The sequence below is a fragment of the Saccopteryx bilineata genome, chromosome 6 (genome assembly GCF_036850765.1).
Source record: "Saccopteryx bilineata isolate mSacBil1 chromosome 6, mSacBil1_pri_phased_curated, whole genome shotgun sequence".
Lineage (NCBI taxonomy): Eukaryota > Metazoa > Chordata > Mammalia > Chiroptera > Emballonuridae > Saccopteryx > Saccopteryx bilineata.
The window spans coordinates 121,838,849-121,862,895 of NC_089495.1; the positions used below are offsets into that span (position 1 = coordinate 121,838,849).

Here is a 24,047-nt window from a genome sequence, read left to right on the forward strand (position 1 = left end):
CTGGGAAGAAGATGCCCTAGTCGCTGCCTGCAGTACAGGAGGTCTTAACATCTCCCAAGTCCCTCTTTTTAGCGTATATCCCTGAGTATGAAAGCTCTGTCAATCAGAAGTTGCCCCCACCCCTTTAGCAAGAGGCACTAAAAAATATCACACCTCTTGTCTTAGATCGCTGAACTGAGAGAGATCTTGTCAGAACCACGTAGATCAGTTGGGAGGTGAGCAGACTGTGTGTTAAGCTAATTTCAGCGATTGGATCCACTGATCTGCTCCAGAAAGGACTGCAAGCTGCCCGCGTGCCCCTCCCCCGACGCTTGATTGTTAGCTTGAATGGCTGGGTGAGGTGCCCTGCTCGCCCAGAGAAGCTCGGGCGTAGGGGAGTTCGCTTTGGTGCACTCCCCAGGCGTGCTGGCAGTTTGCTCGCGGCGTGGGCGTTTGCTCCCAGCACGAGCATTTGCTCGTGTGGGCTGATTCACCACAGGCACACTCTTTCCTCGGCTTGAACGAACGTCCGTTCCGCAGCCTAGCTTCCTCCACACCCTTAGTCCCCCCGACTCTCAGTTCCAAGTGAAAGCAGCCTTTGCTCAGGTTAGTGAGGAAGGCAGAGTGTTCCTTTGTCCGACTTATTTCCTTCAGGGTTGATTATATATTTAGTCAATTTTTTGCTCGATCCTACCTTCGCCTTCAGTGTGTGGAACTCCTGGATGCTCCAAGGATAGATTTTCTGTCTCTGGTTGATGAACTTGTTGAAATTTTCAGGAGATTTGTCGGTCACGCTCCTCACGGCACCATTTCTCTGACGTCACCTCTCTTTTTATGCAATTTCATTAAAAAAATTTTTTTGCATGGTTTTGAGAAATCTTTCAACCAATGCTTTCAAAGAACACAATTTTGATAGTCTTCAGAAAGAAATAACCAACTCATATTATTATTATTATTATTATTATTATTATTAGAGACAGAGAGAGGGACAGACAGACAGGAAGGGAGAGAGATGAGAAGCATCAATTCTTCACTGCGTCTCCTTAGTTGTTCATTGACTGCTTTCTCATATGTGCCTTGACCAGGGTGCTCCAACTGAGCCAGTGACCTGACTCCTTGCTCGAGCCAGTAACCTTGGGCTCAAGCCAGCAACCCTGAGGTCTGTGATCCCACATTTAAGCCAGATGAGCCCGTGCTCAAGCCAGTGACCTTGGGATTTCGAATCTGGGTCCTCTACATCCCGATCTGACACTTTATCCACTGTGCCACCATCTGATCAGGCTGCTTTCTAAATTTTAAATCCCATTCAAATCACACCAGTTGCCCCAATATTGTCCATACTAGCTAAAGGATCTTCCGTTAGATCTACTTGTAATTACCTTTTAGGTCTGGAACAGTTTTTCGAATCTTTCTTTGATTTTCATGACCTTGGCAATTTTCAAGGTTACTGGTCAGCTATTCTGTAGAATGTGCCTCAGTTTGGGATAGTCAGATGTTTCCTCAGGAATGGATTCAGATTTGCACAGAAGTGATGCCATGTTCTTTTATTTCATTCTAACAGATGGCACATAAATATCAATTTTCCCATCACTGTTGGTGTTCATTGCTATTGTTAAAGAACTTATTTGTCCCTTTGTAATTAATATTATATTAATAGTAATTGAAATGTAATATTATTAGTATTAATAATATGTATTTTGTGGGAAAGAACTTTGAAGTTATATAAGTGTTCTATTCTTCATGAAACTTTGAATTGACTCATTTATTTTTGTTGTTGTATTTTTCTGAAGCTGGAAATGAGGAGAGACAGTCAGGCAGACTCCCGCATACGCCCGACCGGGACCCACCTGGCATGCCCACCAGGGGCATGCTCTGCCCACCAGGGGGTATTGCTATGCCCCTCCGGGGCGTCGCTCTGTCGCGACTAGAGCCACTCTAGCGCCTGGGGCAGAGGCCAAGGAGCCATCCCCAGCACCCGGGCCATCTTTTGCTCCAATGGAGCCTTGGCTGCGGGAGGGGAAGAGAGAGACAGAGAGGAAGGAGGGGTGGGGGTGGAGAAGCAAATGGGCGCTTCTCCTATGTGCCCTGGCCGGGAATCGAACCTGGGTCCCCCGCACGCCAGGCCGACGCTCTACCGCTGAGCCAACCGGCCAGGGCCTGACTCATTTATTTTTATGTGTATGGGCTATGGTTTCCTATTTTATTTAATAGTTATAATCTATTAATATCACCATTTATTTTGATGCTCAAATTATTTAGGTTTGACCAATGGTAGCTTCTTTTTTTTTTTTTTTTTTTTTTTTGTATTTTTCTGAAGCTGGAAACGGGGAGAGACAGTCAGACAGACTCCTGCATGCGCCTGACCGGGATCCACCCAGCACGCCCACCAGGGGCGACGCTCTGCCCACCAGGGGGCGACGCTCTGCCCCTCCGGGGCGTCGCTCTGTCGCGACTAGAGCCACTCTAGCGCCTGGGGCAGAGGCCAAGGAGCCATCCCCAGTGCCCGGGCCATCTCTGCTCCAATGGAGCCTTGGCTGCGGGAGGGGAAGAGAGAGACAGAGAGGAAGGAGGGGGGGTGGAGAAGCAAATGGGCGCCTCTCCCATGTGCCCTGGCCGGGAATTGAACCTGGGTCCTCCGCACGCCAGGCTGACACTCCACCGCTGAGCCAACCGGCCAGGGCCCAATGGTAGCTTCTTTAGGCTGGTTTCCATTTCCCTTTGACATGTTCCTATCCTTCTTTGAGAATTTCCTTACTTTCTGGCAGAAAAAGTTGTCTTAGGCTAATCTTGTAGTTCACCCTGGAAACAGCCATTTCTCTAAAAAACTCTGGTTTCTTTTATCAGAGAATAGTAGTTTGAAGCCAAGATCTAGATGTTAGATGTACACATTGCTGTTCAGATGTCACTGCTTCCAGGCCTTCTCAGTGGACAGAGTTAGGAAATACATGTATGTATACACACATTTACCTCCACAAATATATCTTTACCTATCTCTATAGACATACTGAAAATCATGAATTCACACTGATAACTCCAGTTACAATTTAACATTACAAGGTTCATCCTCCCTTTCTTTTTTTTTTTTTCTTGTATTTTTCTGAAGCTGGAAACAGGGAGAGACAGTCAGACAGACTCCCGCATGCGTCTGACCAGGATCCACCCGGCACGCCCACCAGGGGCGACGCTCTGCCCCTCTGGGGCGTCGCTCTGCCGCGACCAGAGCCACTCTAGCGCCTGGGGCAGAGGCCAAGGAGCCATCCCCAGCGCCCGGGCCATCTTTGCTCCAATGGAGCCTTGGCTACGGGAGGGGAAGAGAGAGACAGAGAGGAAGGAGGGGGTGGGGTGGAGAAGCAGATGGCGCTTCTCCTATGTGCCCTGGCCGGGAATCGAACCCGGGTCCCCCGCACGCCAGGCCGACGCTCTACCGCTGAGCCAACCGGCCAGGGCCCATCCTCCCTTTCTTTATCTGCAACTCACTCTCTGACAGTGACAAACCTGACCTCATTATCCTTAATGTAGTTACTTATGTGATAGTCCCCTTGCATATAACCAGTGTCTCATCTTCCCAAGCACCCTCTCCTACATGGACACCCTCCTGATCCAACCAATCACCCAACACCACACATTGAGCACTTCTTGCTGTTAGATAAGACAAGGGTCTCAAGGTCTGGGCAGTTCTTAGTAAGCTAAGTGCTATTGTGCTAAATGCTAAAATGTAGCATGTATTTTCATATATTTTTTTAAAGATTTAATTTATTCATTTTAGAGAGGGGAGAGAGAGAGAAAAGAGGGTTAGAACAGAAAGCATCAACTCCCATTTGTGTCTTGACCAGTCAAGCCCGGGGCTTTGAATCAGTGACCTCAGTGTTCCAGGTTGACACTATATCCACTGCGCCACCACAGTTCAGGCAGCATGTATTTTCAGAACAGCTATAAACAGGATGAGTTTGACAGGGACCTAATCCAATAGGTATAACCAACTACAATGAAGAAATTAACATGTAAGTGACCTAATTGTGTACATAAGCGATGGCTAAGCCTCCTTTAGGGGAGATAGAGCTTTGGATGTGAATCCTATCTTCTTTACTTGCTGCAAGTAAACAGAACTACTTTGCAACAACCACATTTGTTCATGAATAGGGCACTCCAAGCACCAAACCCCTTGAGTTTAGTAACACTGCCACACAGAACCCTTCCTCAGACCACTTGGGCTCTAATACCTAGACCAGGCTGCACCCCCTCCTCACATGGAGGTTTTCTGCACCCCACCTAGATTCTAACTCCTGTGCTGGGCAGCCTTCCTGGGCTGACACCCTCTTCATCCTGCTTGGGCTCTACAACGGTGCTGGGCTGTCCTCCAGTCATGTGTGAACACCCATCTCCCCTTGGAGGACAGCACTCTTGTTAGGCGCCTCTTCCGTGCAGATGCGATTCTTACCCTGCCCTGGGCCACTGTGGAACCCTACTGCGTGCATGTCTGCTGTGCTGGCCCCACCTAGTGGCTTTATCCCTGAATTGTTTAGGAAGGTAAGATGAAGAAAGGGAAGGGAAGAGAAAGAGCCATCACAATTATAATGGATCTTTACATTATTTAGTCCAGTCCCTAGCCCCCAAGGTTGACTCTTGTCCATTTTACAGGGGCAGCAATTGCTCCACTGCATACCAAGATTCAAGTAGAATGAATTGATTGACTAGAAATACTCACTGCTAATACTCACTGGAAGCAAATAAAACTTGTTCTCTAGAATTATACTGACTTGAAATATTTAGCAAACTCCAACCACATCACATTTTGCAACATCCTTCCCACAATTCGTCTCATCTCAGAACTTATGATGTTCCTTTTTACTGACAAGGCTTAACAGATATTGGTCAGCAACTATATTGAGGACCAACTCTGTGCTCACTATTGTGTACCTGTGTAACACCATTGTTGTGTACACTCAACCAAAGCACCAGTGAGAACATGCCCTGCTGTGTACCACACTGCTTGCTTTCTATTTGGACCACAAGCAAAGGGAGCCTGAGCACAGGTGAGAAGGTAAACATGCATTTGTGCACATGGGTATATGTGTTATGTAACACATATATATGTGTCTGTATTCAGGCTTCTAAAACACACATTCACATGTGTTATGGATATGTATATCTTCATGTCAGGATAGTTTGAACAGAATGTGTACCTTGCTCCACACCCTACTCAGGGAGGGCTGGGTTTCTGGAGCCTTTCACTCTCACATCTGGCTGATGGATGGCTTTCAGAAAGGATGAGCACGTGTGAGGAGATTTCATTTTGCTTCCCTGTACAAATTTACCCCTGCTCAACAGCCAGAATCTGAGATCCCTGGAAGATAACCCTTCTGTCCCCTACCCTAGGAGTCTATGTACATGAAATACATTCTAAGGAGTTAACAAGCATGTTATAGACCCTTTAACCTTATATATCTGCATGCCTACCTGGTCAGTTCCTAATTTCACTGAACTTGTATTTTACATGAAAGGGTAAAAACAAAGTCAGAGCTGGTGTTGGCAGTGGTTAAGACCCAAGGTTCTGAAGTCAGACCCTCGTAGAATTCTAGCTCCACCACTTGTAATCTTCTGACCTTGGATAGTCACTTAACTTCTTTGAAACTTAATATTCTCATCTGTAAAATTAGGATTAAAAATAGGCTTTACATCAAGAGGCTGTTGTCTAGATTAAGTTAGGTTTAAAGTTTAGTAAAGAGCCTGGCATATCTCAGGGATCCAGTAAATGTTAGGTCTTGTGAACCCTAATAAAGAAGACACCTACTAAGAAGGGATCAGGAAGGTACCTAACTACGCTCAAATAAAAACAACAATAACAACACAGAGCCTGGCAGCCATTACTGCAAAGGAGCCTCTCACAGAAGCTGCACTTCAGAGAGAAGCCTGCACTGCACCCCCTGCGTCCAACACTGAACTGCCTGCCTACACTATGTTCCTTGCACCTGAACCAGCATTTATAGAGGAGTCCCTGGAGTCCTATTTCAACCAATAAAACTGAGGCTTCTCCCATTCAATTGGAGCTACAGCTCCAACCAACTAGAGTGGCTCTATTCTGACCAGTCAGGACAGTGCCTTTTGAGCCAATAAAACTTCAAGGGTTGGAGTCCTCATTTGCATGAGAACAGACCAATCAGGGTACTTCTATACATATAAACCAGTTCCCCTCCGGTTCTGGCAGAGTACTTTCCCTTTCTAGGGAAGAATGCATTTTCTCAGCTGAGCTGAAATACTGAAGATATCTCACAGGAACAGAGCTGAGCAGATCAGGGCAGGCCATGGCAGACTGGCACAGAATGGTACAGACCAAAGCATAGTGTAAAGCAGAGTGGCAAAGAGCAGAACAGAGCAGGAATCAACCAATGAATGCAAAATACGTGGAACAACAAATCGATCTTGCTTTCTGTCTCAAATTTAAAAAAAGCTAGACCTTGCCATTAGAAGTTTTAATGAACCCTGGCCAGTTGGCTCAGTGGTAGAGCATTGGCCTGGCATATGGATGTCCTGTGTTCCAGTCCCAGCCAGGGCACACAGGAGAAGCACTCATCTGCTTCTCCTCCTCAACTCCTCCTCCTCTTCCTCCTCCTCTTCTTCTCTCTTTCCCCCTCCCATAGCCTTGGCTTGATTGGTTCCAGCGAGTTGGCCTCTGGTGCTGAGGATGGCTGTGTAGCCTCTGCCTCAGGCACTAAAAAAATGGCTCCAGATAGGCAGAGCATTGCTCCCTAGTGGGCTTGCTGGGTGGATCCCCATTGGGTGCATGGGGGAGTCTCTCTCTCCCCTCCTCTCACTAAAACAAACAAACAAACACACAAAAAAACCAAAGAAGTTCTAATGAGGAATAAGCTGTTCACTTTCTTTGCTCTACCATTTACCTCGTGGATCCTCTTCTGATTCTGCAGAGTGGCAGAACAATAGAATAACGATTTTATGCCTGTGTTATAATATAACCAGCGAGTTCCCCAAAGACACCAAGTCCAGATTAATTTTTGAGTTTATTAAATAGCCAGCTAACTACAGGGCACAATCCCAAATCATGTAGAAACTCCCTCAATTCTGTGGCTGATTTTATAGACCAAATCACATACCGGTTGGGGTGGGTAAGGAGGGGCTTGTGATTCCTTTGTAGAGGTATATGTTACTCTCATCACTTTAGGGTGAGTCCGAGTATAGGAATTCTTGATTAAATTACATAAACATTGTTTTCTAAGGTTTTTAGATAAATTCTATCTCCTTTGCTCTGTGTGACAAGTGGTCCCAGACACCCTTTCAGAGAATTCTAGGAATTAGCTAAACTATGACTAGGTGACCCAGTTGTCCTTGTAAGCCAGGAAGCTCCTGCATTCTTCTCTTTCCATTCTCTAGAAAGGAGGGGGGTAAGGAGCCTGACTTTTCCTCTTTAAAATGGCATTGTTAATGCTAAATTTTATAGTTCCTTGGCACCTTATCAGATCTATGTGCCTTATTTCATTGAATCTACAATGTATTGATTTAAATTTCTTTTTGATTTTTAGAGAAGAGGAAGAGAAACACCAAATTGTTGTCCTACTTACCTATGCATTCACTAGTTGATCCTTATACATGCCCTGACCCCCTGACCCACAATTTTGGCTACCAGGACAACTCTCTTATCAACTTAGCTATCCGGCCAGGGCCTACAAACGTATTGATTTTAAGGTATGCAATTTAAGAAAATATATTATAGCATTAGAAAAGAAAAAATGCTGCCATGTGTACTATGAAATGCCAAGCGATTATAAGACGCGACCTAAGTACAGGGATAGTAGAATGTCAAAGAAAAGAAGCGTGTCTTCTTGGGATCCTCTACAAAATGTGCACATTGAAATCAGCGTAATTGAACACACAAATGCACCACGCAGGATGCATACTCAGGAGCTGAGCGAGCTACAGCTCCGTGGTCGAGGCTCAGGTGCGCAGGCGCCCTTCTGCTCCGGGTAGGGTTTAGCGTGCGCTACGCTAAGTTTCACTTTCCATTCCGTGGGAATCGAAAGCCCATGGCAGGGGGGAGTGGCCTGGCAGGCGGGCCGCGTGAATTAGTCGCAGCGGCTCCGGCTCCGCGGCTCCCGCCGGAGCCGGCGCGGGCAGCACAGGGAGCTCTCTTCTGAGTGTCCGGGGCATCGGTCTTCAGGGGAGGAAGCCTGGCGCTGGCGTGGCAGGTAAGGCAAGTTTGGTGCTAATTTGGAAGCTTTCTCCGGGAAAGATATACCACGATACTCTGCTCCTATTCCACCGGGATAATTAAGGTATTTATTAGGCCCTAATAATTAGGGGATCTGCACATTTTAATAATGGTCAATAGTCATTAATTCATAAGTTGGACCAATGGATTTACTTCCAAGCTGATATATGTATTTATTTGGACTTTTTGCATGACTTTGAGTTTAACTGAAAAAGAAATTACAAAAATCTTGCAAACTTGTAAATAAAAAATACAAACCAAGCAGACAAACCTGTAATGTAGAAACAAAAGTTTCTCTTTATCCTCAACTCAGTAACAATTTTGTATACGCTGTACCAGAAATTTTCATATGGACAAGTCTTTAAAATTGTTATGTAATTTGCTTAACAGTATATTATGGACATCTATTCATGGCAAAATATAGAGATAGGTCTACCTGATTTTTCAAAATCGTTGAGTAATATGAGAAGTAACCGTCTGTTTAAACAACTCATGGACATTTAGTTTGTTTCTAGTTTTTACTGGTATAGATGATATAGCAAGAAATATCTTTTTTTTTTTTTTTTTTTTTTTTTTTTAAGTGAGAGGAGGGAAGATAGACTCTCGCATGTGCCCCATCTAGGGCCAATGCTCGAATCAATCAAGCTATCCTCAGCACCTGAGGCCGACACTCCAACAAGTTGAGCCACTGGCTGAGAAGAGAAAAGAAAGAAGAGGGAGAGGGAGGGGAAGAGAAGCAGATGGTTGTTTCTCCTGTGGTCTGACTCGTGGTTGAACCCTGGATATCCGCATGCTGGGCTGAAGGTCTATCCACTGAGCTAGCCAAGGGCCAGGAATATAATTTTATTAACACATTTATGCTAATATACAAATATATTTGTGGAAAATTCCTAAAAGTGGAATTGCTTAGTCAGTGGGCATTTATATTGAGAAATTTGAAAGATTTTGTCAACTTGTGCAAATCAATATTTTAGACTTGATCTTCTAACCTCCTCTCCCTTTTTCCTGGAGAAAAGCTAAATTTAGATCTTTGAACATAAAACTTTCTTCTATGACCCTGGAAAAGCTGGGTTCAAAGCATTTGTAAATTAAATCATGTGCTTTCCAGCACTGAGGTAGTTGTATTTTGAAATTGTTCCAATAAACAAGGCAGATATTTAGAACCTTTCAGTGTTAAATTGTGCAGAGTGAGGCAGAGATGTAGGTTATGTGGTGTATTCCTTGGAGAAATGGGTAGGAGACTAATAAAGGTATATGACTTCATTTTGATTTATGGAACAGTAGAAAAAACTACAGGAAAGGCTCCCCCCCCTTTCCACTATTAAAAGATGTGTTGCACAGTTTTGGCACTTTTGCACAATGATTGCAAAGAGGAAATGATTAACATGTACACAGACTCAAAGAAAGTAAGACCTAATGCCTTTCACATGGGCTATTTCTTTCTTTTCTTTTTTTTTTTTCCTTTTTTTGTACTTTTCTGAAGCTGGAAACGGGGAGAGACAGTCAGACAAGACTCCCGCATGCGCCCGACCGGGATCCACCCGGCACGCCCACCAGGGGTGACGCTCTGCCCACCAGGGGGCGATGCTCTACCCCTCCGGGGTGTCGCTCTGCCGTGACCAGAGCCACTCCAGTGCCTGGGGCAGAGGCCAAGGAGCCATCCCCAGCGCCCGGGCCATCTTTGCTTCAATGGAGCCTTGGCTGCGGGAGGGGAAGAGAGAGACAGAGAGGAAGGAGGGGGTGGGGGTGGAGAAGCAGATGGGCGCTTCTCCTATGTGCCCTGGCCAGGAACCGAACCCGGGTCCCCCGCACTCCAAGCCGACGCTCTACCGTTGAGCCTCTTTCTTTTCTTTCTTTCTTTTTCTTTCTTTCTTTCTTTTTTTTGAGAGAACAGCCCCAAGGTCCCATTTTATTTTAGGTTTGTGTGCTATGTGGTAATCTGCATGCCCAGCACATTGCTGCCACTCTAAACACACCTTACGTGGTTAAGAATTAGGTTTCGGCCCTGGCCGGTTGGCTCAGTGGTAGAGCATCGGCCTGGTGTGCAGGAGTCCCGGGTTGGATTCCCAGCCAGGGCACACAGGAGAAGCGCCTATCTGCTTCTCCACCCACCCCCTCCTTCCTCTCTGTCTCTCTCTTCCCCTCCCGCAGCCAAGGCTCCATTGGAGCAAAGATGGGCTGGGCGCTGGGGGTGGCTCTGCCTCAGGCGCTAGAATGGCTCTGTTTGCAACAGAGCATCGCCCTCTTGTGGGCATGTTGGGTGGATCCTGGTCGGGCGCATGCGGGAGTCTGTCTGACTGCCTCCCCATTTCTAACTTCAGAAAAATACACACACAAAAAAAAAGAAAGAAAAGAAAAAGAAAAAAGAATTAGGTCTCGATTTGCTGTTGCCAATATTATGGGTTTGATTTGGAAGACGGGGCAGCTTGGATCATGTTCCAGGCATATTAATTTTGTTCCTATTAGGGCAGTTAGTGATGGAGTCAGTTTTTCTTACAGAGAGGCTACTTGTGAGTGAACAGCAGCCCAGTTAAGAGACCAGAACCAACCAGGTGTTTTGCCTCATGATTTTTGCTGTTTTTCAAACACCCTGATTGATTATGTGGCTACGACGGTGGACCTAACCCAGCTGTTTCTGTTATTCACATCTTCTACTTATTTTAAGGGTAAAATTTTGGAAAGGGTGGGAGCTAAGTTGGTTTAGTTCTTTGAAGCCAAATAAATATTTTCAAAATAACATTAGGCCCTGGCCGGTTGGCTCAGCGGTAGAGCGTCGGCCTAGCGTGCGGAGGACCCGGGTTCGATTCCCGGCCAGGGCACACAGGAGAAGCGCCCATTTGCTTCTCCACCCCTCCGCCGCGCTTTCCTCTCTGTCTCTCTCTTCCCCTCCCGCAGCCAAGGCTCCATTGGAGCAAAGATGATGGCCCGGGCGCTGGGGATGGCTCTGTGGCCTCTGCCTCAGGCGCTAGAGTGGCTCTGGTCGCAACATGGCGACACCCAGGATGGGCAGAGCATCGCCCCCTGGTGGGCAGAGCATCGCCCCTGGTGGGCGTGCCGGGTGGATCCCGGTCGGGCGCATGCGGGAGTCTGACTGTCTCTCCCTGTTTCCAGCTTCAGAAAAATGAAAAAAAAAAAAAATAATAACATTATTGGCCTGACCTGTGGTGGTACAGTGGATAAAAGCATCCGCCCGGAATGCTGAGGCCGTAGATTTGAAACCCTGGGCTTGTTCAGGGAAGGCACATATGGGAGTTGATGTTTCCTACTTCTCCCCCTTCTCTCTCTCTCTTCCTCCTCTCTAAACATGAATTAAAATTTAAAAAAAAATAACATTAACCAATGTCACCCCAATAAATTTAATAAAAATACTTCTATATTTTAGAGCAATTTATATTCATGGCAAAATTGAGTGGGAAGTACAGAAACTATACCGCTCCCTACTCTCAGCCTGTCATTATGGACTCCCACCCCACCCTACCCCACACACTGGAATGAATATATATTTGTTACAATTGATGAATCTACATTGACACATCATTATCATCCAAAGTCCATACTTTACAATAGGGTCCACTCTTGGTATATATTATGTCATCATACAAAATAGTTTTATTGCCTTAAAAATCCTCTGTTGGAGCCAATTTTTTGTCAGGGGTTGAGTTTGAAAATTCAGCTTTCTTGGACTATACCTATCCTCTTTTTTCTTTGGTGAGTGCTTATTCAGCTGCATGCTGTCTGCTCACTCTGCTCTTCCCAATCCTCCTTGGAGTCTAAGTTTCACTTTCTTTCATTGCTTGACTCACCTGTCTGTCTTCTGTGATCAGCTCTGAAGGATGCGGCCTTTTTCTCTTGCCCTTTGTTCCTAGCCTGCTAGCCTTCGCAGTTGATATACTCTAATGCCTTTTACTGACCTGTTTGGCTGACTTATTTTTGAGTGCAGAACAATGTCTCTGGAAAACACAGGCTGGCCCCTTTTGACTTTTTTTTTTAAGTGAGAGAGAGGGAGAGAGGGACAGACAGGTACAGACAGGAAGGAAGAGAGATGAGAAGCATCAGTTCTTCTTTGCAGCACCTTAGTTGTTCATTGATTGCTTTCTCATATGTGCCTTGCAAGGGCGGGGGGCTACAGCAGAGCGAGTGACTCCTTGCTCAAGTCAGCGACCTTTGGGCTCAAGCCAGCGACCATGGAGTTATGTCTATGATCCCACGCTTAAGCCAGCGACCCCGCAGGCAAGTGTGATGAGCCTGCGCTCAAGCTTGCGGCCTCAGGATTTCGAATCTGGGTCCTCTGCATTCCAGGCTGATGCTCTACCCATTGCGCCACCACCTGGTCAGGCCCCTTTTGACTTTGGTCCATCATATTCCCCTCAGTGTTTCTCAAAGTCCTATTCCCTGTTCATGGTATTGTCAACTGTCATCATTTCTTTTTCAACTTAACTCTCCTACACTGAGGTTCATAAGAGAAACTGTTTATGACTTTCAAAAATAAGTATTTCCTAAGAATAAGAGGTTGTTTGTTAACATGAATTTAATAATATATTCACTTATATTTGTTTCCCAACTTCAGATGTTCTCTTTTCTTCCTCATTTTGTAAAAGAATTAAGAAAAAAAGATTCTAACACTTCTTTCATTTCTAATTCACTAAATTTTTGGATCTTGGAATGGGAACACTGTTGCCAACAAAGGCTACATTGCAAGATATAATATCTATCCTCTAAATGAATTATTGATTATTTTTAAATTACATATCAATCACAAGATATTTGGAAATTAAGAGAAATAATCAAGAAAAAAACCAAAAATTATTAGTAATCCTATCAATTAGAATTAACTTCCAATGACATTTTTGGTACTTTTGGTACATTTCATTCAGGTTGTTCTTCTGTATGTGTGTATATGTGTGTATAGTTATATTTATGTTTTATAAAATAAACATACCATATAATTTCTTTTTTTAAATTTTCCTTAGAAAGTTAAATTTCATGAGATGACACTGATCAATAAGAGTACATAGGTTACAGGTAAACATCTCCGTAGATTTGAACTGCTGTGTTGTGTGTTCATCACCCAAAGTCAGATCATTTTCTGTCACAGTATATTTGTCCCTCTTTACTCACCTCCAGCCCAACCTTATCCCCAAACCTGCCTACCCCTTGTAATCACTTCACTTTTATCTGTGTCTGTGAGTCTCATTTTTATATTCCACCTATGTGTGAAATCATTTGGTTCTTAGCTTTTTCTGATTTACTTATTTTACTCAGTATCATGTTCTCAAGGTCCATCCATCTTGTCATAAATGGCAATATGTCAGCACTTCTTATGGCTGAGTAGTATTCCATTGTATATATGTACCACATCTTCTTTATCCAATCCTCTATCGAGGGACACTTTAGTGTTTCCATGTCTTGGCCATGGTGAATAATGCTGTGGTAAACATGGATGTGCATGTGTCGTTGCTTACCAATATTTTCGAGTGTTTTGGGTAGATACCAAGTACAGGAATTGCTGGGTCATATGGTAGCTCTATTCTTAATTTTGTGAGGAACCATCATACTTTCTTCCATAATGGCTGTACCAGTTTACATTCTCACCAGCAGTGATTGAGGGTTCCCTTTTCTCCACAGCTTCCAAAATTGTTGTTACCTGTGTTGTTGGTAACAGCCAGTCTAACAGGTGTGAAGTGGTATCTCATTGTTGCCACGGACCAGAGTGGCTCCTAATACTGGAGGCCTTGCAGCTAAGGCAGCCATAGCCGTGGACTTTTTATCCCGAGTCATCCTCAGACTCCAAGTTGTCCTCATATTCACATCCCCCTGTTTCCGGCTCACCCTGATACTCTTCAGAGAAAGATTTGTCCTCATACAGAAACATTTCTACAAAAAGGTCCCTTATTTTTTACCCTATCTGTCCCATAACTTTTTACTTCCGCTTATATATACTTTCCCCCAAAACTTTCTTTATTCACTGTGCGCACTTCACTTGGGGGGTTCTGTTACCTGCCTTCAGTTTTAGTTTCCTCGTACTCAAGTCTTCTGTTCAGGCGCCACTTGCCGCGGGCCAGCGCAGCTCCTAATAACAGTGCGGAATTGAGGAAATAGACTTATTAAGAAAAAAAGATGGGACCAGGAGGACTTTTCAAATGCTGATGGCAATATCCGAGTGTCTTATAGCCCCAGTTTGCTTTATAATATAGCCATATGCAAATCAAGGAAGTCCTTGATACAAAGTTACACATCCAGGCTAAAACAGGAACTCTCCCAAGGCATAAACAGGAATCCCCCTACCATGCATAAGTGAAATCAACCAACATCTAAACAAACAAAGAGTAAGAGGAATGGCATGTAAATTGCTTCCAGCAACTTAAGCAAGCAAGTGAAGTGGTTGCAAATACTCAGCATCATAGCCAACATGGAGGTGAAGGGGGGAGAACTTAGCCTTTTGCTAAGCCTCGAATCTACAAAGGCTTTTTGCCATTTACAGTCCACAACACATTGTAGTTTTGATTTGCATTTTTCTAATAACTAGTGAAGATGATCATCTTTTCATATATCTTTTGGCCATTTGGGTGTCTTCCTGGGAGAAGTTTCTGTTCAAGGCCTCTCCCCATTTTTAAATTGGATTATTTGCTTGTTTTTTTGCTGAGCTTTGTGAGTTCTTTATATATTTTGGATATTAACCCCTTACCAGAGATGTTCTTTGTGAATATCATCTCCCATTTGGTTGGCTGCCTGTTTTTTTTGTTGTTGGTTTATTTTGCTGTGCAGAAGCTTTTTAGTTTTACAGAGTCCTATTCACTTATTGTTGCCTTTACTTCTCTTGCCTTTGGGGTCAAATTCATAAAATGTTCTCTACAGCCAACATCCATAAGTTTAGTACCTATGTTCTCTTCTACGTAATTTATTATTTCAGATCTTATAATTAGGTATTTGACCCATTTTGAATTAATTTTTGTGCATGGGAGCAAGGTATAGTCAAGTTTCATTTCTTCACATGTGGCTTTTCAATTTTCCCAGCACCATTTATTGAAGAGGCTTTCTTTTCTCCATTGTGTGTTTTTTGGCTCTTTTGTCAAAGATGATTTTTGCATATATGTGTGGTTTTATTTCTGGGCTCTCAGTTCTGTTCTATTGGTCTGTATGTCTGTTTTTCTGCCAATACATGCTGTTTTGATGATCATGGCTCTGTAGTATAATTTGTAGTATAATTATAAGCTGAAGTGTGATAACGTCCAGCTTCATTCTTTTTCTCAGGATTGCTTTGGCTATTTGGGATTTCTTATGGGTCCATATAAACTTGGTGACTTTTTCGTTTTCTTTTTCTTTTTTTGTGTGTGTGAGAGATAGATAGATAGATAGATAGATAGATAGATAGATAGATAGATAGATAGAGGAAGAGAGAGACAGGAATATTGAGCTGTTCCTGTATGTGCCCTGACTGGGGATCAAACTGGCAATCTCTGTGGTTTGAGACAACACTCCAACCTACTGTCTATCTGGCTAGGGCTTTCTATTTATTTAAAGCATGACGTTGGGATTATAATGGGGATTGCATTAAATTTGTGTATTGCTTTGGGTAATATGGCCATTTTAACTATGTTGATTCTTCCAATCCATGAACATGGAATATTTTTCCATTTCATTGTGTCTTTTTATTTTATTTATTTATTTTTGTTTTGTTTTTGATCATTGTGTCTTTTTAAATTTCTTTCAATAATGGTTTGTAGTTTTCTGTATATAGGTTCTTCACATTCTTTGTTAAGTTTATAACTAGGTATTTGTTGTTGTTATTGTTGCAATTGTAAAAGGAATTATTTTTCTTACTTTGTTTTCTGGTTTCATTGTTACCATATAGGAAGGTTGTAGACTTTTGCATTTTGATTTTGTATCCTGTGACTTTACTCTATTGGTTTATCATTTCTAATAGTTTTTCCGTAGGGTCTTTGGGGTTTTCTATATACAGGATCATATCTTCTGCAAAAAGTGATACCTTTAATTCTTCTTTCCCAATGTGGATGCCTTATATTTCTTTCTCTTGCCTGAGTGCTCTGGCTATGACTCCTAGAACTATGCTGAATAAGAGTGGAGAGATTGGGCAGGCTTGTCTTGTTCCTGATTTTAGAGGAAAAGCCTTCACTTTTTCACCATTTATTATGATATTGGCTGATGGTTTGTCATATATATGGCCTTTATTATGTTGAGGTAGTTTCCTCCTATACCCATTTTATTGCGTGTTCTAAACATAAAAGGATGGTGTATTTTATCGAATGCTTTTTTTGCATCCATTGATAGAGTCATTGTTTTGTTAATGTGGTGTATTACATTGGTTAATTTATATATGTTGAACCATCCTTGAGCTCCTGGATTGAATCTCACTTGGTTGTGATGTATTGTTTTTTTAATGTGTTGTTGTATTTGATTTGCTAGTATTTTGATGAGGATTTTTGTATCTGTATTCATTGGAGATATTGGTCTGTAGTTTTCTTTATTTTATTTTATTTTATTTATTTATTTATTTTTTTTACAGAGACAGAGAGTCTGCATCCCAGAAGTTTTGATATGTTGTGTTGTCATTTTCATTTGTCTGTATGTATCTTTTGATCTCTGCTTTTATTTCTTCTTTGACCCAGTCATTTTTTACAAGTATATTAATTTCCACATTTTTGTGGGTTTCTTCCATTTTTCAGTTGAATTCTAAATTCATAGTCTTATAGTCAAAGAATACAGTGTGTCTGTAAAGTCATGGTGCACTTTTGACCAGTCACAGGAAAGTAACAAAAGACGATAGAAATGTGAAATCTGCACCAAATAAAAGGAAAATCCTCCCAGTTTCTGTAGGTGATGCGCTTGTGCAGATGATGACGTAACACCATGTATACAGCAGAGCAGCCCACGGCCATGCCAGTCGAGATGTGGACAGTACTGAGGAAAGTTCAGTGTGTTCTGTGGCTCACTAAATTCGAATCCGTGACCAAAGTGCAATGTGAATATCGGCGTGTTTATAACGAAGCACCACCATATAGGAATAACATTACTTGGTGGGATAAGCAGTTGAAGGAAACCGGCAGTTTGGTGGAGAAACCCCGTTCTGGTAGGCCATCAGTCAGTGACGAGTCTGTAGAGGCTATACAGGATAGCTACTTAAGAAGCCCTAAAAAATCTGTGTGTGAGCCCACATCGAACTGCACTGAATAGGTATGAAACTGGGAGAGTTTTCCTTTTAGTTGGTGCAGATTTCACATTTCTTTCATCTTTTGTTGCTTTCTTGTGACTGGTCAAAAGTGCACCATGACTTTACGGATACACTGTATACTTGGTATAATTTCAGTCTTTTTGAATTTGTTGATATTAATTTTGTGGCCCAACTTAGGGTCTGTCCTTGAGAATGTTTCATGCACTGGAAAAAAATGTATAATCTGATGTTCTGGGATGAATTGTTCTATAAATGTCTATTAAGGCAATTTGGGGCCCTGGTCAATTGTCTCAGTGGTAGACTTTGGCCCCATGTGTGGATGTTCTGGTTTGATTTCCAGTCAGGGGTCACAGGAGAAGTGACCATCTGCTTCTCCACTCCTGCCCCTCCCTCTTCTCTCTTTCTCGCTCTCCCCACCACCTGCACAGCCATGGCTTGATTGGTTTGAGTGAATTCACCCCAGGCGCTAAGAATGAATCCATGGAGCCTTTGCCTCACGCACTAAAAAATAGCTCAGTTGCTGAGCGATGGCCCTAGATGGGCAGAGCATCCCCAGTAGGGGCCTTTTCAGGTGAATTCAAGGGGGGCGCACATGCAGGAATCTGTCTCGCTGTCTCCCTTCTTCTCACTTAAAAAAAAAAAAGGCCATTTGGTTTAGTGTGTCATTTAAGCTCAATATTTCTTTATTGATTTTCAGTTTTGATGATCTGTCTAAAGCTTTCAATAGTGTGTTGAAATCTCCAGGTATGATTGTATTTTTGTCTGTTTCCACTTTTTTTTTTTTTTTTGTATTTTTCTGAAGCTGGAAACGGGGAGAGACAGTCAGACAGACTCCCGCATGCGCCCGACCGGGATCCACCCGGCACACCCACCAGGGGCGAGGCTCTGCCCACCAGGGGGCGATGCTCTGCCCCTCCGGGCCGTCGCTCTGCTGCGACCAGAGCCACTCCAGCGCCTGGGGCAGAGGCCAAGGAGCCATCCCCAGCGCTTGGGCCATCTTTGCTCCAATGGAGCCTCGGCTGCGGGAGGGGAAGAGAGAGACAGAGAGGAAGGAGAGGGGGAGGGGTGGATAAGCAGATGGGCGCTTCTCCTATGTGCCCTGGCCGGGAATCGAACCTGGGACTTCTGCACGCCAGGCCGACGCTCTACCACTGAGCCAACTGGCCAGGGCCTTGTTTCCACTTTTACATCAGTTAGTAGATGTCATATATTTTGGTGCTTCCTGATTCAATACATACATATTAAAAAGTGTTATGTCTTCTTGATAATGTGTGCCCCCATTATTGTTATAAATGTCCATCTTTGTCTCTTGTTACTTTTGCTGTCTTGAAGTCAGAATTGTCAGATGTTAGTATGCCTTTGTTGCACTCGCCGGGTAAAACAAACACTGGAGACGTTTGGAGAGTTTCAGACAAAGTTTTATGGCCAAGAGAAAAAGAAAACAAAGCAAAACAAAACAAACCTGCGCAGGGGTGAACTCAAGTGGTAGTCACAAGAGCCACACCGAGCACCTACAGTCTAGGGGTTCTTATAGCATAGCAAGCAAGCAGTTCATACAGAAGCAAATTTGGCATTTAGCAATTGGCTCCCCCAAATTAAATTCTAGTCACGTGCCTTAGTAACCAGTCATACAGTTGAAAGCCCCAGCTGGAAATATCCCTATCTATCCCCTAGGATGTGGTTACATTTACTGTCTTAGGAGTTCTTGTGACTTCCTTATCTCAAGGACTCCTTAGCTCCTAACCATCCTGGGAGTCTAACAACTTCTCTATCTCAAGGACTCTTCAGCTCCTAGCCATCCTGGGAGTCTGGGCTCACCTGTTTACTGGACTAGTTCCTTTGAAGTTATTTCTAAAGCCTATTAATATATTTTATTCGAATGTCACACCTTCACCTGCTTTGCTTTGGGTATTATTTGCATGGAAAATCATTTTTCAACCTTTTACTTTCAGTCTACTTTTGTCCTTGCAGCTTAGATGTGTCTTTTAAAGGTAGCATATGGTTGAGTTTTGTTTTTTGATCCAGTCTGCTACTCTGTGCCTGTTTATTGGTGAGTTCAGTCCATTTACAATTAGGGTAATTATTGATGCTTGAGGATTTCCTTTTTTAAAAATTTGATTTAGGAAATTAAATTTAACAGGGTGACATTGATCAATAAGAGTACATAGGTTTCAGGTAAAGATTTCTATAGCATTTGAACTGTTGATTATGTTGTGTATCCATCACCCACAGTGAAATCATTTTTTATCACTGTATATTTATCTCTCTTTATACCCTTTATCCTACCCTCTCACCCACATCCCCTGGTAACCAACCACTTCACTTTTATATAGATAATAGTGAAGTCTCAGTTTTATATCCCACTTACATGTGAAATCATACAGTTGTTAGCTTCTTTTCTTTTATTTTTTTATTAAGCAAGAGATGGGGAGGCTGAGAGACAGACTCCCCATGTGACCTGACTGGGATCCAACTGGCAAGCCTCCTGTAGGGTGATGCTCTACCCGTCTGAGGCCGCTGCTCTGGTTACTTGGCAATCGAGCTATTTTAGCCCCTGATGTGAGACCACTGAGCCATCCTCAGCTTCCGGGGCCAACTTGCTCAAGACATTTGGGCCTTGACTGTAAAGGGGTGGAGGAGAGAGAGAGAGAGAGAGAAAGAGAGAAAAGGGGAGGGCTGAAGAAGCAGATGGTCACTTCTTCTGTGTGCCCTGACCAGGAATCAAACCTGGGACTTCCACACATTGGGCTAATGCTCTACTGCTGAGCCAACTGGCCAGCTTTTTCTGATTTATTTATTTCACTCAGTATAATGTTCTCAAGGTCCATTGAAGATTTCTTATAGTCATTTTGTGTTTGTTTTCTGGTAGTTATGTGTCTCCTTTAGCTCGTCTCTTTAATGCTTCTGTCACAGGGGTCGGGAACCTATGGCTCGCAAGCCAGATGTGGCTCTTTTGATGGCTGCATCTGGCTCGCAAACAAGTCTTTAATAACGTTAAAAATATAAAACATTCTCATATATTACAATCTATTTATTTCCTACTGCTCATGTTCATGGTTGCGAGTGGCTGGAGCCGATCACTGCTGGCCTCCAGGACAACACCAAATTTTTATTGGATAATGTGTAACATACACGGTCATTTTGAGGTCAGGAAGTTATCTTACTTCCTTTTAATCAAGTAGTCAGCTAGCTATTTGCAGAAACCCTTTTGACAAAGGAGATGGCTAAAGAAAAAAAGATGAGGAGTATCATACTTTTCAGCAGGAATGGACAGAGGAATTCGCCTTGTGGAGAGAGCAGGTTCTGCAGTGTGTCTAATATGCAATGATAAAAGTGCATCGATGGCCCTGGCTGGTTGGCTCAGTGGTAGAGTGTTGACCTGGCATGCAGGAGTCCCAGGTTCAATTCCCGGCCAGGGCACATAGGAGAAGCGCCCATTTGCTTCTCCACCTTTCCTCCTCTCCTTCCTCTCTGTCTCTCTCTTCCCTTCCCACAGCTGAGGCTCCATTGGAGCAAAGTTGGCCCGGGTGCTGAGGATGGCTCTGTGACCTCTGCCTCAGGCACTAGAATGGCTCTGGTTGCAACAGAGCATCGCCCCAGATGGGCAGAACATCGCCCCGTGGTGGGCATGCTGGGTGGATCCTGGTCGGGAGCATGCAGGAGTCTGTCTGACTGCCTCCCCATTTCCAACTTCAGAAAAATACAAAAAATAAAAAAATGCATCAATGAAACGGTCAAATATAAAGCAGCACTTCGACACACACCATACTACATTTGCATCAAAATATCCAGCGGGGGACAGTAGGAAGAAAGCATGTCAAGAGCTACTGTGCAGAGTGCAAGCTAGTCAGCAGCAACTCTGTGTTTGGACCCAACAAGGTGACTGGAATTCAGCTAGCTTTGCTGGTGCTTTAGCAATTGTGAGAAACGGAAAGCCATTCACAGATGGGGAGTATGCCAAAACATTCATGCTTGATGTTGCCAGTGAACTTTTTGATGACTTTTTGGATAAAGACAAGATAATCAAACGAATAAAAGACATGCCTCTGTGGGCAAGAACTGTTCACGATCGTACCATTATGATAGCAAATCAAATTGAGGCAACAAGTAAAGGACATAAATGCAGCACCATTCTTTTCTCTCGCTTTGGATGAGTCAACAGACGTAAGACGTTTATTCCAGTTCAGTGTGATTGCAAGGTCTGCTGCCGGTGACACACTGCATGAGGAAAGACTTGCTGTTTTGCCTATGAAAGAAACAAGAGGGGTGGATTTATTCAAGTCTTTCACTGAGTTCACTAAAGAAAAAAATCTACCAATGAATAAACTTATTTCGGTGTGTACTGATGGTGCTCCGTACATGGTGGGGAAAAACAGAGGATTCGTAGCACTTCTTCATGAACATGAAAAGAGACCCATTCTAAGTTTTCACTGCATCCTACATCAGGAGGCGCTTTGTGCTCAGATGTGTGGTGAGCGGTTTGGTGAGGTGATGTCGCAGGTAATTCGGGTGGTCAACTTTATTGTTGTCTGAGCTTTAAATGACCGCCAGTTTAAAACACTGCTGGATGAAGTTGGGAATAATTATCCTGGTCTGCTTCTGCACAGCAATGTGTGTTGGTTGTTAAGAGGGAAGGTGCTCAGCCGTTTCGCGGCTTGTCTGAGTGAAATCTGGACTTTTCTTGAAATGGAAAACGTCGAGCATCCTGAGTTAGCTAACGCTGAGTGGCTCCTGAAGTGCTACTATCTCGCGGATATGACTGAACATCTGAACCAGCTCAATGTGAAAAATGCAAGGCGTTGGAAATACAGTCTTATCCCTTCAACAAGCAGTGTTTGCATTTGAAAACAAACTGGAACTCTTTGTTGCGGACATTGAAACAGGTCGTTTACTACACTTTGAAAAACTGGGAGAGTTTAAAGATACATGCACAGCAAGTGACCCTGCTCAACATCTTTTTTTTTTTTTTTTTTTTTTTTACAGAGACAGAGAGAGAATCAGAGAGGGATAGACAGGGACAGACAGGAACGGAGAGAGATGAGAAGCATCAATCATCAGGGTTTTTTTTTCATTGCAACACCTTAGTTGTTCATTGATTGCTTTCTCATACGTGCCTTGACTGTGGGGCTACAGCAGACCAAGTAAGCCCTTGCTCAAGCCAGTGACCTTGGGTGCAAGCTAGTGCACTCGCTCAAACCAGATGAGCCCACGCTCAAGCTGGTGACCTCGGGGTCTCGAACCTGGGTCCTCCGCATCCCAGTCCGACGCTCTATCCACTGCCCCACCGCCTGGTCAGGCTCAACAACTTGATCTCTAGCAGCTAGACCACTTCACATCTAATCTTCTGCAGTCGTTCAAAGCATGCTTTGAAGAATTTCATGAGCGCACAAGTCTTTTTAAGTTCATCACCCATCCACATGAGTGTGGAGTAGACAGCGCCGACCTGAGTTACATCCCTGGTGTCTCCCTCAGAGATTTTGAGCTACAAGCTGCTGACCTGAAGGCCTCAGACATGTGGGTGAATAAGTTCAAGTCACTGAATGAAGGTTTGGAAAGACTTGCATGACAGCAAGCAGAGTTGGTGAGCAAACACAAGTGGGGAGAAATGAAAGAACTTCAACCCACAGACCAGCTGATTATCAAAACTTGGAACGCACTTCCCGTCACATACCACACACTGCAGCGTGTGAGTATTGCTGTACTGACAATGTTTGGCTCTACGTATGCATGTGAGCAGTCTTTCTCACATCTAAAGAACATTAAGACCAACATATGATCACGTTTAACGGATGGAAGTCTCAACACCTGCATGAAGCTTAACCTCACCATGTACCAACCAGACTACAAAGCCATCAGCAAAACCATGCAGCACCAGAAGTCGCATTAAAGATAAGAAGTACTTTATTCATCATTGGTTAGCAACAGCATAACAACGTTATTTAAAAAAATTCAGATACTTATTGTACTTTAAAAGTGTTGGTCTAGCCCTGGCTGGTTAGCTCAGCGGTAGAGCGTTGGCCTGGCGTGCGGGGGACCCGGGTTCGATTCCTGGCCAGGGTACATAGGAGAAGCGCCCATCTGCTTATCCACCCCCCCCCTTCCTCTCTGTCTCTCTCTTCCCCTCCCGCAGCCAAGGCTCCATTGGAGCAAAGATGGCCCGGGCGCTGGGGATGGCTCCTTGGCCTCTGCCCCAGGTGCTAGAGTGGCTCTGGTCTCGGCAGAGCGACACCCCGGAGGGGCAGAGCATCCCCCCCTGGTGGGCAGAGCGTCGCCCCTGGTGGGCGTGCCGGGTGGATCCCGGTCGGGCGCATGCGGGAGTCTGTCTGACTGTCTCTTCCTGTTTCCAGCTTCAGAAAAATGAAAAAAAAAAAAAAAAGTGTTGGTCTTACATAAAATGCACACATTTACTTGTATTTAGTGTTAAACATATTGTATGGCTCTCATGGAATTACATTTTAAAATATGTGGCGTTCATGGCTCTCTCAGCCAAAAAGGTTCCCGACCCCTATTCTGTCAGTTTTTTTGGTTGGTGGTATTCCAACATTCTTTCCCCTGTTTTTTTTTTTAAGTTATTTGTCTCAGTAGTGGCTTTTTTTTTTGTGAGTGGCTATTAAGAGTATGACTCTATTACTGTTGATCTCTCCCTTTATGTCCATC

At 43.8% G+C, this 24,047-nt stretch overlaps 1 protein-coding gene across 1 annotated transcript in view; it reads left to right on the forward strand.

The window, feature by feature from the left end:
• The first annotated feature begins 8,031 nt into the window (after positions 1-8,031).
• USP18 (ubiquitin specific peptidase 18) overlaps positions 8,032-24,047 on the forward strand; it is a 71,757-nt gene continuing 55,741 nt past the window's right edge. The window contains exon 1 of the mRNA XM_066234911.1: positions 8,032-8,177. The gene's annotated coding sequence lies outside the window, so the exon portion shown is untranslated. The remainder of the gene's footprint in view (positions 8,178-24,047) is intronic.